General features: G+C 35.2%; 1 non-coding gene across 1 annotated transcript; it reads left to right on the top strand.

The window, feature by feature from the left end:
* Nucleotides 1-1,970: 1,970 nt before the first annotated feature.
* LOC145013457 (small nucleolar RNA R71) lies at nucleotides 1,971-2,077 on the top strand. The gene has a single exon (XR_013665016.1). It is a non-coding gene; the product is annotated as a small nucleolar RNA R71 (small nucleolar RNA).
* Nucleotides 2,078-23,103: the final 21,026 nt, after the last annotated feature.

A 23,103-nucleotide genomic window follows, 5' to 3' on the forward strand; every position in this document is an offset into this window, starting at 1 on the left:
AAAGTAAGGATCATAGACAAACATAGTTTGCATACTTGGAGTATGGCATGACTATTGTTTAGAAAACATGGTGTACATGTTGGAACATTGGACAACTATTGTTTTAATTCAAGTATTACGTTGATAAATCGAAACAGAATAATATGTATTCAATATGGTGATGAATAAAAGGTGTTTTATTTATATTCATAAGTGTTGAGACCATATTGGATTCAATTATTCTTGTGTTTCACTTTGCATGTTTTGACTTCCATAATAACTATGTTATTCATTCCGAATGACTAAGTTATTTAAACTCTCCACAGTCAGTCATATGTTGGAAGTAGGTATGAATCAAGACTGTCATTAATTGGGCTTGTAGATGTCTAAGGTGTTAGACATAATAAGAGTTGCTACAACATTCATGAGTGCTCATAAGTTCTGAGTATTGGATTTAACCCATGCTCACTTGTATCACTGCATGGAATTTATCTCGACTGATCGTGAGATGGTAATATCATATAAGTCTTCAAACCTAGAGATATGAGTTGTTACCTATGAGTTGGTTGTACATTGATTGCACGAAAACACATCAGTAACTTGATGTTATAAAACGTGCCTTTATGTATAATTCAACAAGTAGTAGAAAAACATATGAGTCGAAGTTTATCTGTTCTTTTTAGTCCTTGGAGGATTAGAAGCGATATCTGGGTCCCTCGATGATTTTGTTTTGACCTATGTACCGGGCCCAGTCAGAACCTAATTGATGTGTTCAATTTAGTTCTATGTCAAACAAATCGGAAATCGGGAAACGAATTGCTGGACAATAAGTACGACGTTGTTCCATGTATTTATCCGAGATATCTTGAGAATAGAGGATTATATGATCACTTATCTAAAATGGCGCTTCATAGTTCTACAGAGTTTTGAGAGCTACAATTTCTGGTTGGTTCCTGAACTCATATCTACAAATGTAGTTATTAGACTTATCCAAGTAGGAGACTGTTGGATAAGGTGTCTAAGTCCATAACAATATTTGAGATGCACTTGACCCGACCCAGCATGGTCCATTTGGTTGCACTTCACCCGAACAATTTGTATGGATAATCTTTTGAGAATAGTATGTTTATGATTTATTAATATATTATAAGGTATAATATATTAATATGAAATCATATTATTTAATTAGTATTGATATTAAATTAATTAAGAATTAATTTAGTGATAAAAAGGTGACTAATTAAATATGGGCTCTTGCATTTATAATGTTTTGTTTAATGCTTATTGAGTATGGGCTAGGCTTGCATGGGAGTCCATGGATGGTCCATGGAGCTTTTAACCCATGGATCCTTGAAAAGGAAGATTCAAGGGTATTAGGGTTTACATGGATGTAACCCTAATCCTCCACACTATATAAAGGAGTCTTTGGCACTTGATTTGGCACTAGTCATGTGTGAACAAGAGTGGTGGCCGATTTCAAGAGTGTGCATTATTCTCTCAAGAGTTTTCCAAAGTTTGTGGTGATTTCTGATTTCCATTTGAGGCATCCACACTATTGGTGCTAGGCTCTCAAACTCCAAGCAATCAACCACTACTAAAAGGTATGTCATTCTACTAGTAATTTTATGATTCAAGTTCCCCATGCCATGATAGTTAGGATGTAAACCTTGGAAATTCTTATTTGCATGTATTTTAGAGAAAAAAAAGATCCAAGGTTTATAGGGTTGCATGTACAGCATAGGAGTGTTAGAATGCTCAAAACCCAACACAACTATAATTGCATGAATTGATTGGTCCATTTGGGTCAATCTTCGATCCATATTATTCAACATTGCAATCATAGCAACCATTTCTTCAGAATGTGCACCCCCACTTCCTTTTACTCCATCTTGTCTTGGGTTGTGGTACTCACGAGAGTTGTTGTGTCAAGAAGTTGTTGTGTCATGACATTGACCCCGTCATATAATATAGATACCTTTTGGTGTATGTTAAGGTCATGTTGAGGACAATTCCTTAGCAATCCTTTGTAATGCTCCCATGCCTCGTAAAGTGACTCCCCTGGTTGTTGCTCAAAACTGGCTATCGCCTTCTTGAGTTTAGCTATCTTGGACGGTGGGAAAAATTGATCTAAAAATTGTTTACGCATCTGAGCCCAAGTAGTGATTGTACTAGGTTGAAGTGCTTTCAACCAGTCCTTTGCAGCTCCCTTGAAAGTAACTGGTAGCATCCTTAGCAAGACAGTATCTCTATTAACATTCAGGACATATAAACAGTCTACAATGTCTTTGACTTCATCTAAAGGCTTAAAAGCATCCTCATGATCTTTTCCATAAAATGGAACATCCTTCAATGCATTAACAATGTGCCCCTTCAGATCGAATGTGGCAGTGGCGGGTATTTCAGGCTGTACTAACCCCGGACCAACATCGTCTATGATTCGCTTTTTGTAAGCTCCCATTGACATCTCTTCAATGTTCGCCATTTCATTTTCTGGCTCATCTTCGAGTTCACTCGTATATAGTCCAAACTCGGTCTCGGATTCGTATTTAGATTCGTTTGAGTTAGGTATTGGATCCAAAATTTCAACTATGCTCTTGTCCTTTGAAGGTGTGCTTGACTCTCCCGTTTTCTTCCCTAACTTTATTCCAAAAACTGATTTGAAAGATGGCTTCTTTGGTGTTTGATTTTCTTTCACGTTCTTATCCTTCCTTTTGTGAAGGGCCGACTCTGGATCTTCAAGTGGTGGTACCAAAGGTGTGTTGCCTCCTCTGGTCATGAATTTCTGCAAAATAAACAAAATAAAAACATAAAACTGAACAAAAACCAAATAAAAATAGCGTACTAACTGGCCACCACGACGTGGTAAAGGTCACCACCTCATGTTGTCGCAGGAAAACTAACAGAAAAGAAAAACGGTGAAAAAGGTAAAAACTACTGAACTCACGTCGTGAGCTTAAGGCTCACGTCGTGAGTCTAGTACTGAAGCAAAAACCTAAGCTGAAAAAGTAACTTTTTACAGGTTTTACCCCACAAAAAGGATCCATCAACCTAAAGCAAATAAATCAACAATCAAATAAGTCGTTCCCCGACAACGGCGCCAAAAACTTGATGCGTGCAAATAGCTACACCTTATTTTATATTATAACCTAACTAACTTAACTAACTAAATTGCACCTAGGCATTGTACCTAGTAAAATTATAGAATAGTTGGGTAAGTCAGTTGTTGATCTTAGGGAACAGTTTTGACTAATTAACTTATCTACTATTAAATTAACCTAATTATCTAGCAAAGATGGGGGTTTTATTTAATTTTTCAAGTTTAGATGAACTTAATCTTTTAGCACAAATTTAATCAATTAACAAAACATTTATGTTAGTTCGAATCCGCTTTCCCTCGATGGCTTATAAATTAGCTATGACAATTACTGTTGGTTACCAATTAATAAAGTATTAGCAATTCAATTCCAAATTTACTAATATTCAATCAATTCATGTAGATCAATGTATGTTCACACATTAGTTAACACATAATCAATTATTTAATGGATTGGAGCTATGTAAGATCGATTTGCAAAACACACTGATAGTCATAATATGCGTTCTCTAGCACAACCTAATTCAATGGTTCAATTGCTTAACTAAGATTGGTTTGATCTTAGCTCTAATAATCTAATGTTCACTAAATTACCAGGTATTCTAATTCATGTAGATTAATGATCACTAACTACATAGAATAAGAAATCAAAGCAAATAAATATCAAATTAAACATGCTAGGTTAAATCAATCTAACACAAGTCTTAACCAACTAGTAAATCAAAGCTAAAGTATTACACCATGAGTTCCAACTTCATCTAGCTAATAGAAACAGCTAGATTTAGTTGGACATACTAGCCAATAAACTCAAATAACTCATATTCAAAAGCATGATTAAAGTACCAAACTAAGTTGAGCTAATATGAACTTCTCGTCTCCTTTGGTTGTTGAAAGCAATTACCAGACCTCTTTTCCGTATGAAATTCGTCTCTAGGAACCCTCCAAGGCAGCCAAAAAATCTCCCAAGTCGTAATGAGCAAGGATATAAATAGTTTCTGATTTTTCCAAGCTTACGTCGTGAGAAATAATGTCTCACGTCATGAATACATACTTATCCGTGTTTGACAAGGATTCTTCCTTCTGATGCCTATCTTCTGGAATACTCCAACTCACGTCATGAGTACGCGTTTTTGAATTTTTATTCTTCTTTTCTTCAAGCCTCCAAAGTTTCATGTTTTGTCAATTTTAGTCCTTTTCTCCAAAAATGCTTCTATTTGGCTGCAAAATATAATATAAGCTTATAAGTACCATTATTCAATGCAAATAACCAAAATATCAATAAAAATGTAAATCAATATTGCCTAAAAACATGTATAAATATGGCAATATCAACTATTTATCTCATATACATTTTGTAACGCCGCAGATTCGGGCTAGTCAACTTAGAGATAATAAGCGTTAAAAATGACTTTTTGATAGAAAATTATTTAGAATAAATAATCTTAACCAAAGTTATAGTATAGAGAACGTCCAAATCTGACTTTGTAAATATAAAGAACGTTGAAATCTGACTTACATCGAAGAAGTTATGACCCATTGAAGTTTTGCGATTAAACCGGCATGACTCTGGGAAAAAGTGAATTTTTGATAAATTACTTTTGAGCCTTAGCTATCTAAACGAAGGTCGTAGTAGATGTTTGTTGGATTAATGTCTAAGTCCATAACTATAATTGGTAAGACTTGACCCGACCCGGCATGGTCCATTTGGGTTGCATGGCATCATGCACTTGGATAGACTATAATGAGAGAAATAAGACACTTACGGTTATTAATATATTATAAGTTCTAGTATATTAATAATAAGAATAATGAGATTATTTAATTAGTATTGATCAAGAATTAATCTAGTATTAATTAAGTGATCAAAAGTAGACTAATTAAATATATGGGTTGATTGTGTAAATCATTCATTCTTATATATGTGGGCTTGTGATCCAAGATTCCTTATGTTGGACTAAGTCCATGGGGTGACCCATGGATACTCCATGGAGGTTAAAATCCATGGAGCATAAGGAATGGGTAAAGTCATGAGTTACATGGTGTAACCCTAATAGCCACCATATAAAAGAAACCCATGGCTCAAGAAATCGTGACTATGACTAACACTATGTGTATGTATGAGGGCTACACGATTACATGAAGTGTTCTAATTTCTCTCTAAGTTATTCCAAGTGCTTATGGTGTTGTGTGAACCATTTGAGGTGTCACACTTGGGGCACTAAGCACTCAAGCTTCATGAAGACAAGCACTATCAAAGAGGTATGTATTCTATCTTGTTATATCCATTATTTTGTATGCTAGATTAGGATAATACCTTGGATGTTCATATTTGCATGTATAATAGAGAAAACATAGATCCAAGGTATTTAGGGTTGCATGTACACTTAGGAGTGTTAGAATGCTCAAAACCCAACAGTGGTATCAGAGCCTAGGCTTGTTTTCTTGTTATACCTGCAATAGAAGCTGAAAAAATCGAGTTTTGATGCTGTCAGCCCAGCTGACTCGCCGAGTCCATGAAGGGACTCGATGAGTCCAAGGCAAAATGCATCCAACTCGCCGAGTTGAGTTCATGCACTCGACGAGTTGGACCCCAGACAGCATATCTTCGAGGTTTTTGGCTAGAAATGGACTATGAACATTACCCTAAGTTGTTTTGAACTTATAAACTTGTTTTTTAAATGTGGTAATGTTCATGCTAATCCATTTTTAAGATAATTGTCAATAGATTCATGTTTTGTATTAGTTTAAAGGTTAGACTAATTACATGAAAAAGTTTGATTTGAATTATCTTGTTCTTATGAGTTGCTTAGATTAATAGAAAAGTTGAGTGAAAAAGTTGTTTTCAATCCAAATTAATCTAAGAGTTGAGTATAAAATGTGTTTGTGTAACTTATCCTTAAGTTACATGAAGAGTCACATTAAAGACTCATAAAACTCATAAAGTTGGCAAAGGTTACAAAAAAGATGAAGAGTCTTGTCCTTAAGTTATGGAGGTTCAAGAGTCACTTCATTAATAAATAAATAAATAAAATATGTAACCTTAATTAATTCCATAAGTTATAAAATAAAGAAAAAGATTAATTCTTTATTAGTTTAAAGTGTTCCATAATTTGTCCACAAGTTATGGAACTTGAAGAGTTTTTGGATTAAAACTACTTTAAATACATAAGTTATGGAATTAATTAGTTTTGAATAGTTTCAAAACTTGCCCTCAAGTTTTGGAATTTGTAAAGTTTTCTCTTATGAATACTTTAATTCCAAGTTAGCCCTTCGAATTTTAAAAGTTAAAATTCAACCCTTATACTTTATAATATTATAAGTTAATAATATTTATATGTATAAGAGTAAAGTCGGTCTTACCGCTAGTACGCCTCATTCACGAAGCCGGTCTATAAGGTGGGTATAAGGTTGTTGCCTATAAAATGGCAACTTAATGGGTGTCCACTCTCACCCACCGCTCGCTTGACTGGTGGAGGGTCGTTAGCCGAACGGGTTTGACATGATTATAATTCTCCCTTCATTAAAAGTATTAATGATAAATACTAAGTAACTAAACTTTTAATAATACCCAATCTTAGTTACTTAGAAAAATGTGAATAAGGTGCTAATCCACGAAATTACACTTTGCACTTTGTTTGAGTCGGTTAGTGGAGCGCGTGTGGTTAACCGGCACACTAACTCGTATTTAACAAGGTAGGCAAAGGGTAACTTAATGTTTATCATAGTATCGATGGAGCGTGTGTGGTTAACCGGCACATCGATTGAGGGATAAACACTTAAGGGTACCCAGTAATTTGCATGGTTACTTCACACCTTGTTTTGTGATCCTCGGCATCCCAGTCACAAAACCTGAAGGGCACAGTCGAGATTGAAACATGCCATTGAACAGTTCAATGAATCTCAAAAGATCTAGGAGTTTCAAAACCAATTAAAACCTAATAATACATTTCGTTTATCTTGGTGGAAATTGGTGAATCGTCATTCACCTAACTTCAAATTGTTTTATAGCTTGGATTACGGCATACCTCTTCTAAGTTATAAAATAGTTTGTTGGGTCCTAGCCTTAATATTTTCATATTGGGTGTCATATTAAGGACTCAAAGATCAACTATCTTGAATATCTCCCATAACATGTCTGGATTAGACATTTATGATCTTCCCAAATCTCTTGAAACAAGCTTTCCTAAATGAAGATGATGTCCCATGGATATCATACTTCTCTCTCCTCTTCCAATTATTCTCCCTAACCCACAAGTTCTTGAAAAATTTAAGGTCACTCGAACCCTATTGGCAAGACAAGGTCTAGGTGTGATCACATCTTGGAGATGTAGTCACATATTGACAAGCCGGGAGAGTTGGGTGTCAATGTCTTGAGAAAGTTGGTGGTTCAATCACTTTCTAAGTCACATAGTGAGTTCCTTTGGGACACCTATGAAATAGACTATGACAAGACCCTTAATGATCTCATCTATTGTTAAGATCAACTTCCTGAAACTTTATGGATATTGACAATGGTGACACTGGAAATACAGAAAAAAGCATTCTCTTCCCAATGGAAAGGGATCGGCCATAGTCAACTCGGTTGAACAAATGGTAAAGAGAAAAGCTAAGTCTGTAATAGTCCTGTGTACCATTATCAAAGGGTCCATATGTTTATATTGCCAAAGGAAGGGTCATTATTTGCGAAGCTGCCAAATTTACCTAAGGGTGTTAAAGTCAATTAGATTGACTCTACTTCAGGTAAAGTCCACTACTCTAACTCTGTTAAGTTTCTATTCTGAGATTCTTGATGCATGATGTGACTGGGTCACATGGTAATGTTTTTAGAATCAAAGAAAAAGTAAAGGAACTTAAAGAAAGAATATGTTGAATCTGATCGCATAGATGGATTTCTATCGCGTAGTTTGAAGATCGGATTCTTGAGCTACTTCTTAGGAGTTATGAGATATTGCTTAGGAATAGATAACAACAAGTTTTCATATGGATTGTAAGGATAAGATTTTCCGCATAGTTTTAAAATAAAAAGAAAATTTTGATTTTATTTATTTTAAAATATCCTTACAATGGCATTTGAGGAAAAATTGTTGCTTATACGATTCCATTAATAGCAAGAGTGGAAATATGAAATTGATTCTTTCATTTGTGGTAATGTCTAAATTTACCAAACAAGGAAAGATTCTCATCATCCAAAGTCTCAATTGGACCGGGACTTGGAATCATGCAAGTTGTATAGCATGATGAATGAGAACTTTCAAGTATTGGAAAAATTAAGACTAATTACTTATTCACATGGATGTGTGAGTCAAGTAATGGACTAAGGGATCGAGTACATAGTCATGTGCACTGATTAAGTCCACCACAAAAGGTGTAAGGCTATTCGTCATAGTTTACTAAAGCTCAGTAAATATGATTATACTTACAAGCTTAAGTGTAACTCTGAGACATTGGAAAAGGTTTCAATGCATAGCAGAGCGGATGAGAAGAATCAAATTAGGCAGAAGGATAAAAGTTTCTCAAATCTGAAAAGATGGGAGAGTACTTTAGTATCAGCTTTGTGATCATCTTAATGATTAAGAAACCATATCAAAAATTTGTTCTCTAAGGAAGTCTTAGTGCATTCTTATGACTAAGAAGAAGGGATCTTGAAATTGTTGAAATGGTTAAATCAAGAAGATGAGTCATACTTCGTTTCAATACAAGTCTTAGAGTCATACTCCAAGATTGTAATTTGAGTGACATGTCTTAAAGAAGGTTTAAAACACTTGACAACTGTAAGAGTAAAAGTTTTCTACTCTTGTACATTTGAAATTGGTAAGTTGTGATGTTTTGGATAAAACAAAGACCAACTTAGGCTAATTGTGTGAAGTGTTTGTCTTGATTAGAATCCACACTATCTCTTGGATATTTGACAAGAGAGTCTTATAGGTCAAGAGGACAGTGGGAGTCTTAAATGTCTTGAAAGTCTCAAGAACTAATCAAGAATGAAACCTGAAGTTCTTCACTAGCACACGACTTGAGGTTTATAACCTATCGTGTTAACATATTCTATGCCCATTCCAGTTAAAGTTGGCTTTGCATATGAGTTCTTAGAGTTCTCAATGTGTTGCACAACAACTTGGAAGAAATGGTAGGCCCTTGAGCTACCAGGTGGCAAGAAATTAAGATTGAGTTCAGTCCATATGAGTTTGGATCTGTCATTAACCTTGTCTTGTGACTATGGTTTTGACAAATCACATGGATAAGAACACATACACCATTAAATCTAAGTGTCATAAAGTTTCTCTCCGATTCATGAAAATGATGGTGAGGAAACACTTTCACTAAGTAGATTTAGTTAGATAGCAATTGGGATATTTGCATTCTCAAAGTCGTTAGTGGAGCGTGTGTGGTTTACCGGCACACTAACTTGGACTTGTGAGAAATGGCAAAGGTCAAAATGATCAAGACTATGATTACGGCATCCCTTTTCATAGTTCTTAAAATTGTTTTGACACACTCATGAGCTATCTAAGGGAAGGTGTATGTTTTTGATAAAGTCTTATCAAAACAATCTAGTATCAGAAATCTGAACTTTGGTAAGTCAATAAAGTATTGATTTCTAGAAGTCCAGCTGATTTCTGAGTACATGTCAAAGCTAGTGGGAGCATAAGTGTTATGCTAATAATCATCATGATAGTGGGAGCATGATAATTATGATAAGTATTGCATGTTAGCAATGTTAATTATAGAAAACAAAAGGTTTCAATTGAAAAAAAGTTGTTTTGCTATAATTAAGGGAGAGGAAATTATACTTCATCTCAAATCTATAAGCTTAGATCGTGAGGTTTTAATCATTTAGTCAAGGATATATATGAATTTCATGTTGGAATGGCTCAACATAAGGAAATTCTGTATATGGGTCCATTATTTGCGTTCTTAAATTCGATTATGATTACGACATCCCTTTTCATAATCTGAATTATGAGAACTTGACAAATAGAAATGGAAATATTATAGCAAAAGACTGGTTTAGTCTTTATGTAAGACATCATGAATTGTGTCCCATATGCTTCGGATATAGGATCGATTACATGTGCTATATTCATCCTTTCTAAAATTTTCCAAATGCCTGGGGCATTAAGGAGGGAAAAGGTTTAGAACTGGATATGACTAAAAGGATTAAACAATTGTCGAGGACAATCTAAGGTTTACCAAAGATTGGTTGCTCAAGGACAGTTGGAAGTGTAGTGATAATTCTGGAAGGACCATATTGACATAATCTGTAAGGAGGCAACTCTTGTTCAGAAATGATAGTCGAAATGGAATCTGGAAATGTTTCAAAGTTAGAATTTTCAATCTGTGTAAGATCAAGGAAACTTAATTCAAGAAGGATGGTTCCAAGGACTTGATCTCCTTTGGAATGCTCTGTAATGATTGTTGTTAAGTCTTTTTGACTTTGTGCATAATCATTACAAGAGGATCGATGCATATAAGTTTAGAATCTAACAGATTTCAGTAAATGACATGAATTTGGAATTCTTGCATTTGCAGTAAGGATTTGGGAGTGTGAAAAGAGAATCATTAAAGTTATGTTCATTTGATCTAGTTCACAAAATAAAGATCATAGACAAACATATTATGCATACTTGGTGTATGGCATGACTATTGTTTAGAAAAACATAGTGTGCATGCTTGGAGCATGGGACAACTATTGGTTCAAATTCAAGAATAATGTTGATAGCTGAAACAATATACAATGAATAATGTGTAATCATATGGTGATAAATAAAAGGAGTTTTATTTATATTCATAAGTTCTGAGACCATATTGGATTCAATTATTATTGTGTTTCACTTTGCATGTTTTGACTTCCCGAATAAACTAGGTTATTCTTCCGGAATGACTAAGTTATTCAAACCATCCACAGTCGGTCATATGTTGGAAGTAGATATGAATTAAGATTGTCATGGGTTGGCTTGTAGAGGTCTAAGTTGTTGGACAAAGGGCTACAACACTCATGAGTGCTCATAAGTTCTGAGTATTGGATTCAACCCGCGCTCATTGGAATCACTTCATGGATTTTATCACGAGTGATCATGAGACGATAATATCTTATATTCTTCAAACCTAGAGATATGAGTTGTTACTATGAGTTGGTTGTACATTGATTGCACGAAACTGCATTTGGTAACTCGGTGCTATAAAACGTGTCTTTGTGTATGATTCAACAAGTAGTAGAACAAGCCATATGAGTCGAAGTTTATCCATTCCTTTTACCTTCGGGATGAAAGCGATATCTGTGGGCCCCTCGATGATTTGATGATGACAAATGGAAGTGCTCGGCCGGGCCAGGACTGATTTGATTTGTTCAATTAGTCAGTCGTCATAAATCGGAAATCGGGAAACAACTAATGGACAGAGAGAATGATTATAATCCATGTCTCAGTCCATATGATATCTAGAATGGAGGAATATATGATCCCTTATCTAATGGACAAGTCATTGACCAGATCAGAGTTCATCTACAAGGTCAGAGTTCGACAGAAGCTTTTGAGAGCTACGATTGCCAGTTGGTTCCTGAAGTCATACGCAAAAATAGTTTTAGACTTATCCAAGTGGGAGACTGTTGGATTAATGTCTAAGTCCATAACTATAATTGGTAAGACTTGACCCGACCCGGCATGGTCCATTTGGGTTGCATGGCATCATGCACTTGGATAGACTATAATGAGAGAAATAAGACACTTACGGTTATTAATATATTATAAGTTCTAGTATATTAATAATAAGAATAATGAGATTATTTAATTAGTATTGATCAAGAATTAATCTAGTATTAATTAAGTGATCAAAAGTAGACTAATTAAATATATGGGTTGATTGTGTAAATCATTCATTCTTATATATGTGGGCTTGTGATCCAAGATTCCTTATGTTGGACTAAGTCCATGGGGTGACCCATGGATACTCCATGGAGGTTAAAATCCATGGAGCATAAGGAATGGGTAAAGTCATGAGTTACATGGTGTAACCCTAATAGCCACCATATAAAAGAAACCCATGGCTCAAGAAATCGTGACTATGACTAACACTATGTGTATGTATGAGGGCTACACGATTACATGAAGTGTTCTAATTTCTCTCTAAGTTATTCCAAGTGCTTATGGTGTTGTGTGAACCATTTGAGGTGTCACACTTGGGGCACTAAGCACTTAAGCTTCATGAAGACAAGCACTATCAAAGAGGTATGTATTCTATCTTGTTATATCCATTATTTTGTATGCTAGATTAGGATAATACCTTGGATGTTCATATTTGCATGTATAATAGAGAAAACATAGATCCAAGGTATTTAGGGTTGCATGTACACTTAGGAGTGTTAGAATGCTCAAAACCCAACAATGTTAAACCAAGAGCGTGCATATAGAGAACATCCAAATCTGACTTCGTTAGATGAAATTATGAATTTTCTAAGATTTAGCGTAGCAATACACAGCCCGGAAATTAAATTTTAGATCTATCGAATTTTAGCCGACGCAACCTTAAATGAGAATTGATGATCTCGTTACTAGCAGCTCAATGATATAAAGGCAGTCGAAAACGGACGTTGGACGACAAAGTTATGAATTTTTAACGGACTTCAACCGTCTAATCCTGTTAAAATATAACTTTAAAAATAAATTAAAATTAGCCAACGGAGCCTAAATGAAAGTTGTAGATCTTGTCAATACCTACGTGTGGATATAAAGAATGTCAAAAATGTAGCTCGTATGCGAAAGTTATGATTTTTGTAAAATTTGTTGTTTTACCTGTGTCTTGCGCCATGTGTCAGCACCAGGCGAAGCCGTGGTGCCTAAGCAATGTCACGACGCGAAGGTAAATTTCACGACGCAAAGCGCCCCTGGACAGCCTATAAATAAAAGGTGCAAATCACTCAATTCCTCACACCTTTCTATCCAACTCTCTCCCAAACACCCCCAAACCCTCTAAGCCTTTCACTCTTTCCCTAGCACCTCCTAGGTGTTAGTGGTGAATCCCAGAGTGTCTGAAGGCCCCGAGAAAAAGAGATTTCGGTTCAGAAGTTCTACTCGCGCAGAGCCCTGTTTCTTGCTAAACCATCTGTAAGTTGAGTTATGTTTACCATACTTTAAGTATAACTTATGTTTACGTTCATTATCGTTATTATGAATCTATAAACAAGATTTATCAGTGATTCAAAGTCATTATATTGATTGATCTACTTACGGAGAAGTGTCCAGAATGGTCACGTTGGCTTAGTTGTTGGATTTCAGAAAAGTTATATGCTGAAATGGTTCTGCCTCCCAACTATCCTACCTGGCTGTTCCTTACTTGATAGATCATGAAAATAGACTTTGAGTTAATGATGAACCTAGACTAACAATTAGTCGCAATAAATATTAGACTAAAACTTAGTGATAATAATATTAGGTTTCGTGAAAGGAAAAGACAGTTTCTAGAAGCAAAGCATTGTCCGAGTTTCGAGTCGTCACTTTAACAAGTGAGTGCATAGTCTCTTTCATGAACATGATTTTAATACAATTATTAATTAAAGTATTAAAAATATGTTTATCTGTGAAATATTTTATATTGCCTGAAATACGTGTTAAGAGCATATCTGATAATATATTATGATTTATGATACAGAATAATCCTAAATTAATTAAGATGAATATCTTGTAGTATCTTCTTATGAGTACGAGTCAGATATACATGGAGGGTAGAACTTTAAAATTTGTCATTTATCTGAGAGCATGGATTAGACATAGTCATTCGTCCCTAGTCCAAGAGTATGGACTGGGCATAGTCATCTGTCATTGATCCGAAATGATGGATTAGACGTAGTCATTTATCCTTAGTCCGAGAGTATGGAGAGGGCATAGTCATTTGTCATTAATCCGAGAGCATGGATTAGACATAGCCATTCGTCCTTAGTCCGAGAGTATGGAGTAGGCATAGTTATTGTCATTGATCCGAGAGCATTGATTAGATATACCTGATCTGGGAGTATGCATTAGGTATGATCTGGGAGTATGCATTAGGTAAAGTCGTTCATTTTAGATCCGAGAGTATGGATTGTGTCATTGTGAGGATCGACAGGGTGGGTGAAAAATCTTATATGATGTGAAATTGTATATTGCGACTTATATATATATATATATATATATATATATATATATATATATATATATATATATATATAACCTTGTGGGATTGATATCCCTATGTACTCACCAGGTTTCCCAACCTGACCCACGTAGTTTATTGTATCACAAGTAGCGATGTTAAAGATACATTTTGCTGAGAAATTAATGGAGTATTAAGACACTAGTTTAATTACTGTAAGGCTTGTAATATTTCATTATGCTTATTTTTTTGTATTGACGATGACATCCCAATGTTTTAATATAAATTAAATACATTTCTTCGGAAACGCTTTGATAACATCTTTATCATGTTTTCTGGGAACAAATTCTGCAATACTATTCTTCAAAATTAATACTCTGATTTTTAAATAATCATAAACAAATCGGTCTTTTCTGGCTGTAAAAACGGGGATGTCACACATTCCCTTAGTTCTTCTAAACCACTCTTAGAGTATCCTTATAGTCATCCAGTGACTTAACCACGTATTCAATTTGTATCTCCTGATATTTATAAATTATTTCATATAGCTCAAACCTATGTCACATGTGGAAGATCAACCTAACACTACAGCTTCATCATTGTCACATGTGGTTTGTTTTTGTACCTTAAAGTAATGCGATCTAAACAAAGTGACTCAGAGATCAAAAACCCCAACAATGCTAATCAGCAACAATATGACCAATTCATTTATTTTTTATAATTATAATAAATTAAAATATTTAAAAATGATTATAAATTATTAAAAAAAGATTTTAAATAAATATGATATTTTTGAAATTTATAAATAAAAATGATACCAATGACTTTTTCGGAGATGGTGGATTGGTGGGACCATAATATTTTGCAAACATAAACCCACCTAATTATATATAACAGTAATTTTGAGGAGCCTTACAAATAGTATCTTTTTTTCCTTTCACACTTTTGCCACCAAAGTTTTTCTTTTTTATAGTTTTACCACTTTATTTTTGTTTCTTTTCTTCTTATCTCATCGCCTTCCACCGCCTCACCGCCTCAGAGCCTTCCTATTAATCTTCATCTTTTTTATTTGATTATGCAGTTCTCTCTCAGCACCCAAAAAAAGTCCCTGCTCCTTCGCTTACCGTGTGTTCCACCGGAGGTTGAAGACGAATTTTGGTGCCCTATTACCCGTAGTCGTGACCACAGTCACCAATGAACGATCAATCTCCACTGCGATTCGATTCGTCGTCGTATTTGACCTTCTATCCGTCTTGTTTTGGAGGTTGCCTTTTGTTCGTATTTCACCGACTCAAATACTTTCAATCATCTGTGAGGTTGTTGACATTTGCTATAAGATGTTTACCAATCGACCAGGGAAACGGTCGTCAAAGTATTTGATTGAATAGGAAATCCGAAACAAATTATGTCACTCTTCTTTTTTTTCTCTAGTAGAAGAAAGACACAACCATGGTAGTATATGTCTCTCTTATCTAGAAAACCCTACACGATGGTTCGAGCGGATGTGTTCTTCTCTTTTTTGAAGGTTGGTGTGTTCTTCTTCATTTATTTTGATTATTTGTTGATGTTTCCTTGATTCTTTGTTCATTTCTAACGGATTGGAAACAGAAACGATGCACCGCCATCAACAACAACTGGTGAATTGTCTTTCACGGTCTTTCTTTTCCACTCAGAAATTACCACCGCCTCAATCTACCTAATTCTTTGTACAAAACAAGGTGACACACACACACACACCGCATATGATTTTCTCTAGTTATCACCTCCAGCCACTCCATCGCTTTCATCCCGCCACCATGCCACTCCACCACCTTCCTCCTCCAATAGCGCTGATTGAAAGTTCTCTTCTCCATCTATGAACAGTAACAGACTGAGTCAGTTATTGTTTAGTAACAAAGTTTGTTATTGTTTATCATCTTATCTTATGATTTTATAACTTCTCAATTTGTAACGCCCGCACATCCGGGCTAGTCAATTTAGAGACAATGAGCATAAAAAAATGAGTTTTAATAGAAGATTATTTATAAGTATTAATTTTAACCAAGTTATAGTATATGTTACAAGGGTTCCGTACATATAAAGAATTCCGAAATCCGAGTTATAACGAAGAAGTTATGGCTCGTCGAAGTTTTACGGCAAAACCGACAAGATACTACGCGACGTAAATAGTGAATTTATGATAAATGACTTTTTGGCCTTAGTGATCTAAAAAAAAGTTTTAGTATACGTTAAACCAAGAACATGCATAAAAAGAACGCCCAAATCTGACTTTGTATGAGGAAGTTATGATTTTTCTAAGATTTAACATAGCATTGCACAGCCTGAAATTTGAATTTTAGATCGAGCAGTTTTTGGCCAACGCGGCCTAAATGATAATTGAATATCTAATTAATAGGAACTCAACGACAAAAAGACAGACGAAAACGGATTACGTATGTAGAAGTTATGAATTTTACGCGGTCATTTAACAATATAATCTCCTCATACTATTAAATTTAAAATTGGTCGAGAATTAGCCGAAAGAGTCAAAAGGAAAGTTATAGATCTTGTTTTTTACCTATGCATGGACATAAAGAACATCAAAAATGGATCTCGTATGCGAAAGATATGGACAAAGCTTAGTCTCTACTTTTCGAGCGCGTCGAATTCGATACAGTTTTGTAAATCTAAGATACAATGAGAATTAGCCAATGGGGTCAAAATGAAAGTTGTAGCACTCATAAATACCAAAGCATGGATATAAAGAAAGTTGAGAATAGAGCTCGTATGAGAAAGATATGGACGAAACTTAGTCTCTACTCTTCAGGCACAACGAATTCGATACAATTTTGTAAATCTGAGCTACAATGAGAATTAGCCGACGGGGTCTAAATGAAAGTTGTAGTACTCGTAAATACCAACACGTGGATATAAAGAACGTAGAAAACGGAGCTCGTACGTGGAAGATATAAACGAAACTTAGGGGCTACTCTACGATAAAACCCCTATAAATAAGAGATGAACTCTTCATATTTTCTTCATACCATAAGCCTTTCTTTCTCTCTCTAGCTTCTCTCTAACCCCCCAACCCCCCCCCCCCCCCCCCAAACCTAGGGTAACTCCCTAGCACAAGGCGGAAGCCTCAGAGCGCCCGACGGCTCCGAAAAGAAGAGCTTTCGACTCGGAAACTCTGCATCATCGAAGCTCGGTTTTTAATAAAATCCGTTGTAAGTGAGCTACATTTACCTTAGTTTAAATATAGCTTTTATTTAAATATAGTAATGTTATTAGGACCTTATAATAAATATTTGGGTTATTATTATAAGTTATATAAGTGTCGTTGTAATATATTCTAACCACTCGCAATACAGGGAATCTGGTTTGAAAGGCCGCTTGGGTTGCTGGATTCAGAAGTGCTATATGCCAAAATGATCCTGCCCTCCGGTGTTTCATGTCTGGCCCCTGTCTATACATAGTGGGTGAAGAGTATTGTTTAACGCTTATATAATAGTAATAATAGTTAGAATATTACTTAGTCTCGGTGAATATTATACTAAACTCTAGTGGTAATGATACTAGGTTTTGTCAAGGGAAATTGTTTTGAGTTAACGAACTATTGTCCAAGTGTCGAGTCACCACCTTTACAGGTGAATTCATAGTTACTTTCATCTTACACATAGATACAAAGTATTTTATATAAATTACATGTTATGTGTGCATATTATCTGTATACTTGTTATCTATGCTGAAGGAACGATTTTATACATGTTTTAAATGATTTAAAATATATATGTATTTTATATCTACAAAATATGTTGGGTAAAACATGGGTAGATTAGAGATGAGATAAATGATGAGCGATGAAAGATGAGATGAATGATGAGCGATGATATAAAAAGGTGAGAAGCGATGAGCCGAATGATGAACCAAGCAATGACCCACGCGATGGCCTCGTCATCTAGCAGAGTATGGATGATAACCACAGACTATTCTAGATAGTCCAGTGGAACACTAGCAGACTCGCAACCTATAGGTGTTGTGGACTTGATGTTCACCGGTGTACTCTAAAAACCCATTGACATGTATTGCGAGTGGACTCTCAAAAACGATACTGACAATAAAAGAGATAAACCCCGACGACTATGGAGTTAGCGCCTGGCAGCTATGGATTTAGTGTCTGTTGAGTAAACCCCAGCGGCTATGGAGTTAGCGCATGGCAGCTATGGATTTAGTACCTGTTGAGAAAACCCTGACAATGATGGATTTCGTGTCTATTCCTTAGGATAACCCTTAGGAATGAATGAACGAGGAATAGCTGATTCTTAGGATAGAATAAAGAAGATAGTGGGGATGGGTAATTGGGTTGATTGTTTTGATGTTCAAACATAATAATTATATTATTGTGGGTTGAAAACCCTATGTACTCACCAGGTTTGCCAACCTGACCCACTCAAGCTTACTTGTATCACAGGTGTCGATACGAAGTTACAATACACTGAGAGATTAAGGAGATATATATCACTAGTGATAATGAATGTAAGTTCTGTTTATGCTTATGTTTTTGTATTGACGACGACATCCCAAATGTTATAAAATAAATAAAAATACATTTCTTCGTAAATGTTTTGATAACACATTTATCGTGTTTTTTTGGGAACAAATTCTGCAACATTTTTATTAAAAGAAGTAGTCTGATTTTTATAAAAACATAAACAAAATCGGTCTTTTCTGGCCGTGAAAATGGGGATGTCACACAATTTATCAGCTTCTCATATGATTTTCAAGACATCGGCTTCTCATTTGATTTTAAATCATATCAGTTCATCGGCTTCTCATCTGATTTTCAACCTGGACCAAATTGACTCTTTTACAATGTGTTGATTCAATATGAGCCCGTATTTACTCCTTCCACCACAAGGTTGTCCTATGAAATCAAGCAAAACAACAAGTATATTCAAGAAAGACATTACACACATACCATTAATTAGGCCAGGCTACACTAGAAGGAATCACATTAGGTTCTGAAACACTGAAAGAACTTACAGTTGTAAGTTCCCTACAACACCAGAAGGAATCACATTAGGTTCCCTGCAACACTGAAAGAACTTACAGTTGTAAGGTGTGGTCTACTATGGAGAGACATGGTGATCATTCAATCGTTACATAATCTCGAGATTCTCCTGCTAAAAGAAAATTGCTTTGAGGGAACCCTATGTGACACAGGTGAGGAGCAATTTCAATAACTAAATTTTTTGTGTCTAGAAGAGTTTAATATCAAAAAATGGGAATTCTCAAGTATCAGCTCTTCTTCTCTCAAAGAATTACAGGTGTGGAATTGCATTGATCTTGAAGAGATACCCTATGAGTTAGGGGATATCTCAACACTTGAGTATATTTACGTTTTTAACTGTGGTGCTTCTTTTCTCGTATCTCTTCAAAAAAATACGACAGGAGCAAGATGATGCGGGAAACTATGAACTTGAGATCATAATTGATGGAAGGAAACACTACTAGAAAAACAGCCTTTTACGACGCTCATTGCGCGTCGTAAAAGGCTCAGACGACGCGCAAATGCGCGTCAAGGAAGGCCCTGTCATAAAGAGAGACGACGCGCTTTTGCGCGTCATCTATAGACGACGCGCATTTACGACGCTCATTTACGACGCGCAATTATGACGCGCGTTCACGACACGCAATGCGTATCAAGGTAGGCCCTGTCATAAAGGAAGACGACACGCATTCGCGTGTCGTAACCTTACGACGTGTGTGTTAATGACACGCAATGTGTATCAAGAAAGCCCTTGTCAAGAAAGGTCATGTTATAAATGAAGATGACACACATTTTTGCGTATCGTAATTTTAAATGTTTAAAAAAATATTATTTATAGATTTACTAATTTTCAAATTAAATAATACATTAAAAATCTCATAATACAAAATAAAATACCATAAATAACAAAGATAATTCATTTCACTAATATCTCAAATACAAATCATTATTCCAATAGTGAGTAAATACAAATCATTATGCCCGATGGTCCGATGACAAAGCCCACAAGGTTAGCCACCTACCAAATAGATATAAGGGCAAAATGGTCATTTTCACATTCTTTTAAACTAAACCAACATATCCATAGACATTGGTCCCCTTGCAAGTGTTGTTATTTCAGGAACATATATTAGGGTAGTTTTATGCAACACAAACCATGAGACACACGACTGTGATAGCACCAACAACTGCACTAAGCTCACGCAAAATAAACTCCTTAAATATGTTATCAGCCTGCAAAACCACAACTCAAATTTCAGGGAATTCGAATCTCAAACTATTTATTTTTGTTATATGTATGTATAATGAGGGTATTTTGGTCTCTGAACAAAAAAACAAAAAACAAATTCCTTCGATCGATGATACTGTTTTTCTTCATATATCATTTCGTGTCAAACGAACAACCTTAACGATGATGATGAAATCGACATCGACACCGAATTTATCTGTGGTTCTTCTTTTGCACTGAGAGAAAACAAGAAATCAAAAAAGATATCTGAGATGACTGAAACTAATACAAAGAGTTATGAAAGCTGTAAAAAATCAAGGTCTAAGAAATCCGTTCACCATTTTGGACATGCAAAAGAGAAAAAAGTGATCTGGAATTGTCATCTTAACAATGATGACCTTTTATGTTCAGCTATTTTAAAAAACAGAGGTATTATAAAGAAAAAACCATGTCCCCCAAAAGGTTAGAGGAAATACAAGGGTACAAAAGGAAGTTGTGTATTGCGTCCAAGAAGTGTAACCAAGTTTGGCCAAAATCACATGGAAGGGAGGTGGTCTGGTCTTGGTGTATGGACGGTTTTGTCCTCGTTGATAGAATCCAGTAGATGATTTAGTTGTGAAAGATGGTTTGGTTACCAAAAATGACTTTTTGTAAAAAGCTCGTGTTTGAATCTATTTATGGAGTCTGGGAAGTCGTTTACTTTGTGCCAGCTGGAAGCTTGGTCAACTGAATATAAGGTTAGGAGAGGTGCCACGCGGACTGTGGAGGTGGAGGAAATTGATGAAAATGATGACAGTTGTGGGATGTGTGGTGAGTTGATTTGTTGTGATAAACTGATAATTGCCCCCCAACTTTCCATCTAACATGCTTATGTGTACATGTGTGTCTTGCTTTCCCTTTGTTTATATTTTTACTTTCATAATCTTTTTGTCATTATTTCTTAATTTATTTGGCTATTTGTATCCCATTTTATACACCGTGGCATATTCTCAGGGGCTTCAATCCCACTTACCTTCCCATATAACCAAACACTAAGGACCCAACGAAAACCATACCAAGCCACTTGTTTCAGTGTATAACTCTTCTGAGGTCTATCCAGCTGCCACAAAAGGAATCAGATTCTTGTCAGTTCGTTTCCCAAAGCAGCAGATAGAATCTGTCAATTGCATCCATTTGGCAACCATGGAATGGAATGGAAACATGAATCAAAACGTAAATTGTGAAGAGTAGTAGGAAGTAAGAGAACTGGGTAGATATATTCAACCATGGAATGGAATATAATGGAAACACGAATCCATTTGGCAACCATGGAATGGAATGGAAACATTTATCTGAAACAACAACAAAACCCAAATCCCAAGGGTAAAGATATCATATAGATATAGGTGAAATGACTTATTTATCCCTTACAGGCATTGTGGCAGGATCAAGGAATTTGGCAGCACGATAACGTCCAAATGGGAACTCTTGAAAACAGTTTATATAATATATATAGGTTGATAAAAAAAAAGTAATAATACTTTTTTAAAAGAAGCAAAATTGCATACCAATAACGAAGCAAATACGGTTGTAATTCGGTTGGCCATCACATTCAAACATTCATTTCCTTTTCAGGTCATTACCTCATTCCCATAAAGCTCTTCCAAAACCATTGTATTATCAGTGATAAAACATTGTATAGTAATAGAAATCGACTAGTCAACACCAAAAGATAACACACACACATTAACTGAAAAGGAATTTAGTTTATCATGTACCTGGCTATCAATGGCAAAGTACACCAAGTTCATCTTCAAATCCGACTCAAAAGTAAATTCAAGTATAAAGTCTAATTATATAACAAAAAAAGATCCAAGATTAGATTAAACCTCTTTCAAAGCACGTAAATGGGATTTTATACTTTGCTCTTTTTTATGTAATTAAATTATTCCTTTAGAACTGAGGAACTGAAGAAGACGTAGGCAGTGAAAGGAAAAGTAAGGATATATCATAAGAAAATCTAAATACTCTGTTTTTTATGAGATGAAAATAACAGAACATGAAAGAGGGAATATGATCTTTTCACATACTCTCTATAAAGAGGTGTTTTTCTAGATATGTCAGATAATAGCATAACAACACTGCATTTTAATAGAAGCAAGTGAGGATAAAAGAAGAATAAGAAAAATCAAGCAAGTTAGGCATTGTAAATGTAAGAGTTAAAATTATATACTTGTTGTATATGAGTAAGAAAAGAAAGGAAAACAGTTAACATGAAGTGTGTGTGTGTATATATATATATATATATATATATATATATATATATATATATATATACTTCTCTTGTTGGCTGGATGTAGTACACTACATCCATAGTGGTTAGTGGTTGTCTTCTCTTGTTTATGTCTTCCACCACTGCAGAAAGAAGATTTAAAAAGTGTCACGTGACTGATGAGACAATCAATATCATTCCTTGTTTTTAAGATAGTAAAAAAAATATAGTGAAGATCAACAATGAACAATTCGAACTTTCTGAGGCAGGCCTTTTACGTCTTACATGAAACTCCTTCATCTGTGATGTATGCCATCTTGCATGAGCATGGCACTATTTTAACAGGCACTTTATCCATGATCAGTACCTAACCCAACAAGTGTCACATACCAATAGCT

Source organism: Lactuca saligna, chromosome 8 (genome assembly GCF_052625555.1).
Source record: "Lactuca saligna cultivar CGN05327 chromosome 8, ASM5262555v1, whole genome shotgun sequence".
Classification (NCBI taxonomy): domain Eukaryota; kingdom Viridiplantae; phylum Streptophyta; class Magnoliopsida; order Asterales; family Asteraceae; genus Lactuca; species Lactuca saligna.